This window comes from Planococcus citri, chromosome 4 (genome assembly GCF_950023065.1).
Source record: "Planococcus citri chromosome 4, ihPlaCitr1.1, whole genome shotgun sequence".
Lineage (NCBI taxonomy): Eukaryota > Metazoa > Arthropoda > Insecta > Hemiptera > Pseudococcidae > Planococcus > Planococcus citri.
This window is the reverse complement of record NC_088680.1, coordinates 47,196,433-47,206,655: the sequence shown is the minus strand read 5'-3', so window position 1 is coordinate 47,206,655 and position 10,223 is coordinate 47,196,433. Positions and strand designations below refer to the sequence as shown.

General features: G+C 32.0%; 1 protein-coding gene across 5 annotated transcripts in view; it reads left to right on the top strand.

The window, feature by feature from the left end:
* The first annotated feature begins 360 nt into the window (after nucleotides 1-360).
* Nucleotides 361-10,223, top strand: part of LOC135842556 (CUGBP Elav-like family member 3-A) — a 222,793-nt gene continuing 212,930 nt past the window's right edge. For all 5 annotated transcript variants that reach the window (XM_065360069.1, XM_065360070.1, XM_065360071.1 and 2 more), the window contains exon 1: nucleotides 361-579. The gene's annotated coding sequence lies outside the window, so the exon portion shown is untranslated. The remainder of the gene's footprint in view (nucleotides 580-10,223) is intronic.

The following is a 10,223-nucleotide window of genomic DNA, read 5'->3' as shown; positions in this document are numbered from 1 at the left end:
CAAGTTCAGTTTAAATTACCTCGAAAAAACAAAAATTTTCAAAATTCATTTTTTTAAATATTACTTTTACCCATTCGTTTACTTGAAGTGAAATCTCTGTCACAGAAAAACCATAGTCTCCACACTCTCAATGCCTTTCCCCTTACACTCGAAAATATTCTATCATTAGCTAAAAAAAAATTGGTAATATTTCGATTGTTTCATGAAACCTTTCGAAAAGAAATCATCTTTATAAATTCCCACGAAAGGAGAAAAAAATTATTGTAAAAAATCACCACTTTTCACGCATGTCTTTTTATTATACTCGCACAAGTCCCTCCTACAAGGGTGATTCCAAATTCATTCCGTTAGCGAAACCTTTCATAGCATTTGCAGTCGTATTCTATCATTTAACAGGTGGACCTGTTGATGTTTCAACGCTTCTCCGTAACGAAAGTTCGCTTTTTCACTTTCACTACATTTTAACGTAAAAAGTTCGGTGTTAAATTATTTATTTTCTTTTTTTTTCAATTCGCAAATAACAGGTCCGGCTGATTCGATCGTTCAATTTCAACGTCAAATTATCGGCAAAATTATCAGGTAAATTTTTTTCACATTTTAATTAATTTTTAACCGGTATAAAATTTCTTATCAAATAATATAAATTTAAATTTACGTAATTAGATAATTATTTAGGTATTTATATTTGAATAAAAATTTGTAGGCAGGCAGGTATAAAAATAATTTTATTAAAACGTTCAAATTATTTTATTTGAAAAAAAAAATCACCCCTCAAAAATTTAAATTCGCCTAAATAGGTAGGAGGTACACGAAAACTCGAAACAATTTTGTCAGCACACTAAAACAAATTCAATCATGGAAACCTTTAAACAAAAAATGAAGAAATTTAAAATGAAAAGATCAAGCCTTTAACATTTATTACCATTACTTCGGTAAAATACTGCAAAAATGTCGCCTTCGAATTTTTTACTATAGTCGTAAAAGATATTTCCTTTTAATAAAGAACCAATTTTACGAACGAATTGCGTTTATACCTATGCATTTTTGCCTTTATTTTTATTACTCTTATACTACCTATGTTAGCTTATATAAAAAGAAAATAAGCTCTAAAAGAACTAACGAAAACTTCTCGTCGCCCAGAAAAAAAAGTACCTTCAACGAGAGGGGGAAAACACATCATCGGGTATAAAAGAATAAAAAAATTAATAAAACGTATTTTTTTCCTGCAACATTTGCTATCTAGAGTTGAAAATACGAGTCGAAAAACGTAAGTTATTTTTCGGAGATGCAGCCTCCGTATGTCCCTCATTTTTAGGTATTTTTTTCTATGGTACGTATTTTAATTTCTTTCGAAGCGTATTTTTTTCCAACTAATTCATGTTGAAGACAAATTCGATGAATTTTTCACATTCTTTTGACGACGACAAAAAACTCGGATAAGTAATTTCATATTCGTTTTTTTTTTATTTTGGTGTTTGTTTTTAATTTCGATTTAAAATCATTTCTAAATGGGGCTGATTAAAAGGGCAAGTAAAATATTTTCATATTGAATCAATAGGGAGAAATTATTCCGAAAATTAAGCATTTAAACATATGAAATCAATGTTGATCAAATCTGCATAAATTTTCAGTGAATCAAAAAAAAAAATGTACAGTTCAAATATTCTATCGAAATCGACCAGAAAAAATTGTAAATTTAAGTAGGAACATATTTTTCAAGGGCATGGAAGAAATGCTGAAGCTAATTTTATATGATTTTTTCAAATATTTTCACCAATTCTTTGATAACTGTAATCTTTTGTTTTGAAAACACGCCTTACTGATACGAAAAAATTCCACCCTCGACTCCACTCTAAAAATAATTCCTCTGTTTTGAACCACCCACCTCAATCAAATGTCTGAAACTTTAATTCATTCGCTAAAAGCACGAAAATTGTTCCACGTACAATGTACTTAATTTTCCAGCAAACAAATCTCAACTTTATTAAAAAGCAATACTATCGTTTTATCGTTTTATTTTATCTTGTTTATTGAATTCATTTGACGAAACTCGTAAATCCCAATTCAAATGATTCTTCATTCAACTCCACGTAACAAGCTCAACTCGACGGAGACTCTATTCAAAAAAAGTTTTTAATTTGAAAAAAAAAAAAAATTATAATAATAAAATAAAACGAGCATTCCGAGAAAGAGAGAATTTCGTATTGTAAAACGTTATTATTATATTTTCAATTGTAATATTTCTCGAAATGAATTTATGCTCGAAAAGGAAAAACGATGAAGGAATTAACGCAATTCAGTTCGTTCAAAAGTATCAACTCTCGATATAAAACTGAAGGCTGTGAAGACGGAATCCTATTCAACTCGAGCCACTTTCACCGTACTTGTAATTTTTATTTAATGTCAAACAAAAACGTCCCTGTTTCTTCCCTTCGCTTTCCTTCCTGCGTTATAGTTTCTTTGCTCACGTAACTAAATGCGTCGGAAATAATTCATGTGTCTGATTACAAAATTCTGCACTTTTAAGTCAAATACTTTTAAATAAAGTTGAAAATGTCTTATTTAAAATTAAACTTTTTACAAGCTCGTATTAAAGTTGCCCACAAAAAGTTGATAATACTTTTTTTTCCCGCTCAGAACAGCCGGATTATTATTTATCTCGTTTTTAGAAGATCGTCGTAAATAATTAAATTCTTCGGAATGTGTTTTTTCTGTCGAAAATTAACTATTCGAAGGAAATTACGATGACTGAGAGATTGTTTCTCGTATCGTGAACTGTAAGTACGTATTTTATTATGGATTCGAATTAAATAATTCGGAAATAGTTTTACGAACGACTTGAAATTATGATACGAGAATTACAATTTGAAGTCTTTAAATTATTTAAATTTTGTAAGATTTTTAATTTTTTTGAAACATAAAGCAGGCTATACCACTGACAATGATCATAAGCAATATGTCAACAAGTTATTTTATGGCCATAAGCTTACTTAATCTGGCACTTTTGAAAAAATAAGTAAGAGTGTGCCTTTTTTTCATTTCTTAACATTTTTCGTCGCGAATTTGTTTTGGTCTAAATCCCTAATTCTTTCGCTTGATACACATACTAAGCACTTACATATTATTGGACAAGAGATGATTTTATAATTAGGTACCTTCAAGTTAGGTGTATTCCACCCGAGTCCTACAAAAATTCAAAGCATGGTATTTCAAGAAATATAATAAAATTTTGATCAAGTATGAAAGTAATCAGTGCGAAGTTAGATACTTCAAAAAGTGCATGAACATTGATTAGACCAGTTAAACTATCTAACGTACAAATTAAAGAAGCTCCAAACACTAGATTTTGAAAAAAATTCTGATTTGAGAAATGATCAAAAAAGCGAACAGTGAGTCAAAAAGCGAACAGTGAGTCAAAAAGCGAACAAACTTTATCTTGACAACTTTTTGCCAAGAGCTGAAATATTCTTCCTCGCAGATGATAGATCCCTATTCATACCAGACGACCCTTCTGAAATTAAAAAAATCTTAGATCTAAAAAACTTGACCTTACCAACTCGATATAAAACTTCACACTACGGGTGTAATAATCAAGTAGGTAATTACTAACACCCAAATAAAAAATGACAATGTTTCAAAAAAATGTAAAAATCTGAAAGTTTGTGTGTTCACAAATTTCAACTTTATGCAAAACGATGTTGTACTTATACTTAATACAGTTTGATCACTTTTTGACGTGGGTACTGCCTTTTTTAAATCACTTTTTCAAATCACGATTTGTTTTTATAAAATGTATTCGTAGCCCCTTCAATTTGCAAGCTCGGCAATATCATGTTTAATAAAATTTTCACCCCATCGCCATTGTCTGAAAATTCACTTTCAACTACACAAATACAATTTCTTCCTGCAATTTATCCAACTCTGAGCCAAAAAAGTTCAATTTTTTCAAAAAATTCACTTATCAAGTCAAAAATGTTCTCAACTAAAGAGGTTTTTAGTTTTATTGGTCTTTAGAACTAACGGAAGCAAGTCTAAAAAGTTTGAGCGACCACCTTCAATAACCGTGGATGTTTTTTGCAATGATTCTGAAAGTTTCCCTGTTGTACCCGCTGAACCATGTTTCGGACAATTCATAGATTTTCAAAAGGTTCTACTCAAACTGAAAAACCAAACGACGTTCATAGTGCCCATGACAACCCTGTCCTAACAAAATTTTATGATTTTTTGTAGAGATATAGCAGATAAATAAAACAATTAAACTAAACGAAAATGTACAAATTTCTGCTGAAAATTAAATTTAAATTGCCAAAAATAAGAAAATGTTTGGCTCATTTCAATGACTTTACCAACTCGTTTTACTCGAGTGGACGATCAAAAAATGTTATCAAAGTATTATGACAAATTACCTATCTTCAAAATTGGAAGGGCAAACACAATTTGAAAATATAAAATTTTCAGAACTTAGGGCACAAATTTGGAAATTTTGTATCGAGTTTGCCCCTTCAATTTTGAGGATAGGCAATTTGTTCTAATAACATTTTTTTTGTCCAATCGAGTACTATATGGATTACAGGCATCGTTTAAATGATTCAAACATTTTCTTTTTTTTTAAATGAATTTTTCAAAGTGAGGAAGTAAATCTCCTGCAGTTTTGCAGAGCACATGCTCCTTCTTTCATAAGATAGACAACCAGTCATGATAACGTTTTCAGTTCGTTTCTTCGAAGACTACCTAACTTTAATTTTGGCAGACAATTCTCAGAACAAATTAAATCAAATCAAATCAATACATTTATTTCCAAAAAATATTTCAAAATTACAAAATATCCCCACCCCCAATGCGCAATTATGCGAGCAAGGGGGCCTCCATGGTAACATTGTTCATAAACAATAAATATTGTGAAAAAAAATTAACAATTTGAAGGAGAAGAAAAAAAAGAAAAACAAACAAAACCAAAATAAATAAGTAAATAAATAAATGAATATAAAACAAAACTAAAAATAATGACAACATCGGAAAATTTGAAAATTGTGAAGGAACACATCGGCGAAGTCCATCAGTAGTAAACCAAAAAATAATCTATCAACATGCCAGAAAGACAAATTCATTTAGAACAGACTATCATCCCGGAATAAACTGAAATGAATGCATCTACCCAGCTGAGAGCCCAAACCTCTACTCATCACTGCATTAAACAGCCTCGACAAACACCACAGAGCCTGAGCACCCGATCTATCTCGTCTGTATCTAGGTAGGGGAGCAACAGTGTTATCAATTTTCCTCCCCCTCTCATTCACATAAACTCTAAATTTGGACCTATTCCTTTGTATATAGTCAATTGCCTGGACTTGATAGAGTTTTTGAATAGGCAGAATTTCTAGTTTTTGAAAATCGTTTTTTGTACTCCCCCCTCTTTTTACCTACAATGCTCATAACTGCCCATTTTTGTAGAATATGAATAGGTTCTAAGTGATAGTCCGCTGCCCCCCCCCCAGATGAACAAGCCATACTCTGCAGCATAGATTGATAAAGAGCATAATAAATTTTTACCATGTGTTGAGTGTCAAAATGTTGTGCCAGGAAACGAATCAAATAGTTTAGTTTTCTAAGTTTAGTTTGTAAGTATAAACTCTGAGAACACCTTGGGAATAAGTGAGATGTAGGCTATAGTTGTGGAACCCCTAAAACATTACCTACCTGCACTTTTGAAAAAAAAAATGAAATACGTAATTGGACAGAAAATGCAGGAACATTGTCATCAGGGGCAAATTTAGCATTTTCACGTTCCCAGACGAACTGAATATCCCCCCCCCCCCGGGGAAAAAATAATAAATAGGTAGTGTACCTATTTATTACCTAAAAAATTGTTGGTTGTGATGATGTAATTAGAAAATCTGATTCACCGTGATCAATGCACAGAGTTTGAAAAAAAGACAAAACTGGCAGTTTTTTTTGTATTAAATGAAAACACTGATAATTTGATATTTCTATCTCTCTTTTCCAAGTAGAAATGTGTACAAAAACTGACTGAAAAATTAAAAACAAAAAAAAACATGTTTTAAAGGGGTGTTTTATTCGTTTTTTGGGGAGGGGGGGTTAACACTCAATCAAGTTTTGTCGTCCGAACTCTGTCAGTGCTGCCTCCAGTGAGCTTTTGATGATATTATTTTGGAGAAATTATTTTAAAATGGCCTAAATAAAATTTTAGCTACCCCTATAAACTGAGATTACGAGTAACTATACTCGTTAGGCACCTGTTGAATCAATTTAAGAGCAATTTCCCAAAATTTATATCTTTCTCTGACTTCTGACAGTAGGTTATTTTAATAGAAAATAATTTAAAATGTGTTGGTATAGGTACCTACTGATTAATACCTACAAATAGAAATAAATTTCAGAAAATTGCACCTATAATCAGTTAAATAGAAGTGGTCACAAACACAGTTTGGTCGTAATCAAAAAATTTTTTTATATCGACAAATTCTCATTTATTTTTTTTTTTTTTTGCAAATGGGTATCTACCTAAATCAGTAGGTAAACTAATTTTTTTTGAAAAAGTTGACTTTTCTCGTGAGAAAATATCTGTCAGAATACTGCGAATTGGAAGATTCGACGTTCATCTCAATTTATTTGAGATCTTTAAGATAGGTAGGTACTTATTCATAGATCTGTTGGCATCAGGATCTGAATTTTGGTAATGACCTCATTTTTTTTGCTCGCGATGGAATACTGATTTTTTTTTCATAGGTACTCTACCTGAGTTGACCTCGAAAAATTTCACGCCACACCCATAGTCTTTCAAATAGATCTAGAAGGAGGAGCTTTAATATGAATCACGACAAAAAGAAACTTGGATTTTCTACAATTCAAAACAAAAAACACCCTATAAAAATGTCTTAAAATTGATACCTATAATACGAGTAAAAAATCATGTCGACGCGAAGATCAATTTCCACTCGTCGATAAATTCCCCAATGAACCGAATAATTTATCATAAAATATAACGACACCACGAAGCCTCATCGTATAGTTCAATACGACAACCTCGCCGCACGCAGAAAAAAAATCAAAACGAGTACTTTTTCCTACCAAACTCATTAAACTTGGCCGAAAACGAAAATTAACATTAAAAATTGCAGACTATGTCGAGTAAACGTACGAGATACAGTGGAAATAGGATATTATTGTTATATCTAACTTTATAAGCTTCATTATTCTCTGTCAGTTATAAACGTGCAAAAACAGATAACATATTTTAGTGTTGAACTCGTAATACGAGCCCGATGATACTTAAATTTCAAAGAGCCGGGTATCAATAAAAACAGCGTTGACTGACTACACGTTGTTCGGAAAATTACCACCCTTTTAACGTGTGCGAGTCTCGGATTCAAAATAATCTGCAGAATTAGGTAAGTTCAGTTCCAGATGAGTGAGCAGTATCTGCAGCATGCTGAATTTTTTCAGTCTAGTTCAACATTATGTTATTTTACTCCCTCTCTTTTTTGAGAAAAATTGAAAGATTTTTCAAAGGAATTAAGTCATTCAACTTGAACTTTCGGTAGAAAAAATTCTTCGTCGCGATTTTACGCTCATCCTGTACACGACGTAGTATTTATATCGTTTTGCTAAAAACAAGTAGACGGGCAATACGAGCGGAGTATGATTATAGGATTTGTTAAACTAGCAGAAAGGGTAAAATTCACCCCTTTATACAACGTGAGGGATGTTTTCGAGTTAATTAACATTTCAAACGTTCAGCACCGGTATGTACGTAGTATTCGCGAAACCTGTTCCCAGTTTCCTCGACGTTTTGTGTATAGCCTGATACTACAATGCACATTCCTAAATGTTAATATATATATACGAATTACGAAATGGTTATTTTCTTTTTAAAACCATATATACGTTTACGTAGCTAGGTACATTGCCTATCTACTTTTTCGCATTGTTGCTACGACTATACGCGATTATCATCGCAACGAACGCATTGATCTCCAGCATATGCACCTATACAAGTACATAGATATAGTTTTATTAACAAATTCTTCTTCGCTTCGTTGGGTCGAACTAATTATGTTTAATTTAACGTTTGCTTTATTATTTTTTCGCACCGCCTGCGCCTTTCTCGTCTCCTCGGTCTCCCTTCGCTGGTCTAGATACAACAAAAATGTTTTTATTATAGTCGTCGCACCACCGTACTAATATAATTTAACCGACTCGTCAACCCTTCGCTAAGAATTAAAATGTTTACCCTTACACGTTACAAAGATGACGTAAATATACTTCTTTTTTCATATTCTTTTCTTTTTTTAATATTATATTTTTATTGTAATTAAGTTTTTTTTATTATTATTATTGTGTTCTATAATAAATTTCATATTAACAGCTCCTCATTTCGCTTTCGCCTTCTCGCTGGTTTCAAAAACAACGAAATTAAAAAATAATATAGGTACACATGTCGCGAAACACCGCCTACTTAGCACCTTTTTTCCATTTTGAGATACTATTTTTGTCTCTGACTTCGCGTTTGAATAATATTTTTCAATTTTGACACGTGTCTGTAGCACGTTTACAAAGCTACGTTGAATCGTTTAAATTTTATGTGAAAAAAAAGAAAAGAATTCGCCCAGTTTATTTTGAAAATTGGGTTTGAATCCATTTTTGGGCACTTTCGTATAATTTGGATTCCTAAAATAAATTATTTTCAATTTGATCGTTATAAATTTCAAGTTATCTTCTTTGAACATTTATAGAAAAAAATAAGTAGGCTATTCTCAAGTTTGAAATGAAGGAAAAAGTGCAAGTGCAAATTTTGCATCGAATTGGTCTACAAAAAGACTGGATGTTTGGCTCGTCGTTATAGGTTATTTTAGAAGCCCTCGTGGCGTTTTTCTCGCAAAAGCACTTCGTTCTTTTCGGCTTATTGTGGTAATCATTTACAATGGCGTCTCGAGGGATGGCTAGGCGGTAATGCGATGTCGTGTTATTTGCTTATTTTAATGTTTCTCGTCGTCGTCGCGCCAAAACAGAGGTAAAAATATGCGAAATAAATCGAGTTCCTCTTTAATACACATAATATGATTACCCCATTGGCTATTTCCATCGTATTCCACACCTCAGTTCGGTATTATGAACATGATGCTATACATATCTATACCTACTGCTGTAAAAAAAAATTATAATAAAAATTGGCCTGTGCTGCGAGAGCTCTTCACATTTAACCCAACAGACTATACCTATACACACCAACACAGAGCACACAGATTAGATCGGATATCTACTCATAATGATATGGGACTCGAAAGGGGATGAAATCTTACCGCGTTTAAATTGAATCTATAGAATTTACGTTTACCGATGAATTCTAAACAATAATAACACGACTCGGCGACGACAGTGGTGCGATTTTGCCGCTAATTAGAAAAATATTTCCAACGTGACGAAAGGAAATCGCGTGCAGGGCGAGTCGGCAGTCGTCGGCTCAGAAACAAAAGCTCGTTCCACTTTCTAGTCGAATTATTATTAATTCGATGACTGGCTTTATCGAATTCTCGACAAATTGAACACGAAATATAATTAGTGTATTTTGTTAAAGAGTGAAAAACTTTGAACTGATTTCTACCAAATTAGCTTCCTTTTTTTTATTTTAATTTCTTTTTGAAAATAACTACCTACGTATAGAATTAATTTATTAATTTAATTAAGAATTCGATTTTATAGATAAAGACTTCGATTTGTATTTCAAAACCGACAGATAGATATTTTCCTAAATAAAAATCAGAAAGGAGGTGAAAATGTGGAAATGTTTTGATATTAAATGATGTTTTGATTGTTCACGATCACACTTTTGATATGAGGGAGAAAATGTGTAGTTTGGCGGCGACATTTTTCAAAAAACTTTTGAAATTGCGAATGAACAGCTGATATTTTTTACATTTTATTCCAGTTTAGTACATAGCTTATTGGTCATCTTTGTTGGAGTCCCACTTTCTGATTGAGTGAAAAAATTGCATCATTTTCAAGAACCTTGTTCCCAACAAAAAAAAAATGTAAAATGAAAATTTTTTGAAGTAAAAGTGAAAAAAAAGGAATTTAAAACGTGGCGATGGAATTATTAATCCAAATAACTAGAAGGTTCTCAAAGTTTTTCGGCATTTCGTACAAAATTTGAGCCTTAAAGAAAACTATTTTCCCCGAAGTTATGATCAAAATTGACCCTCAAA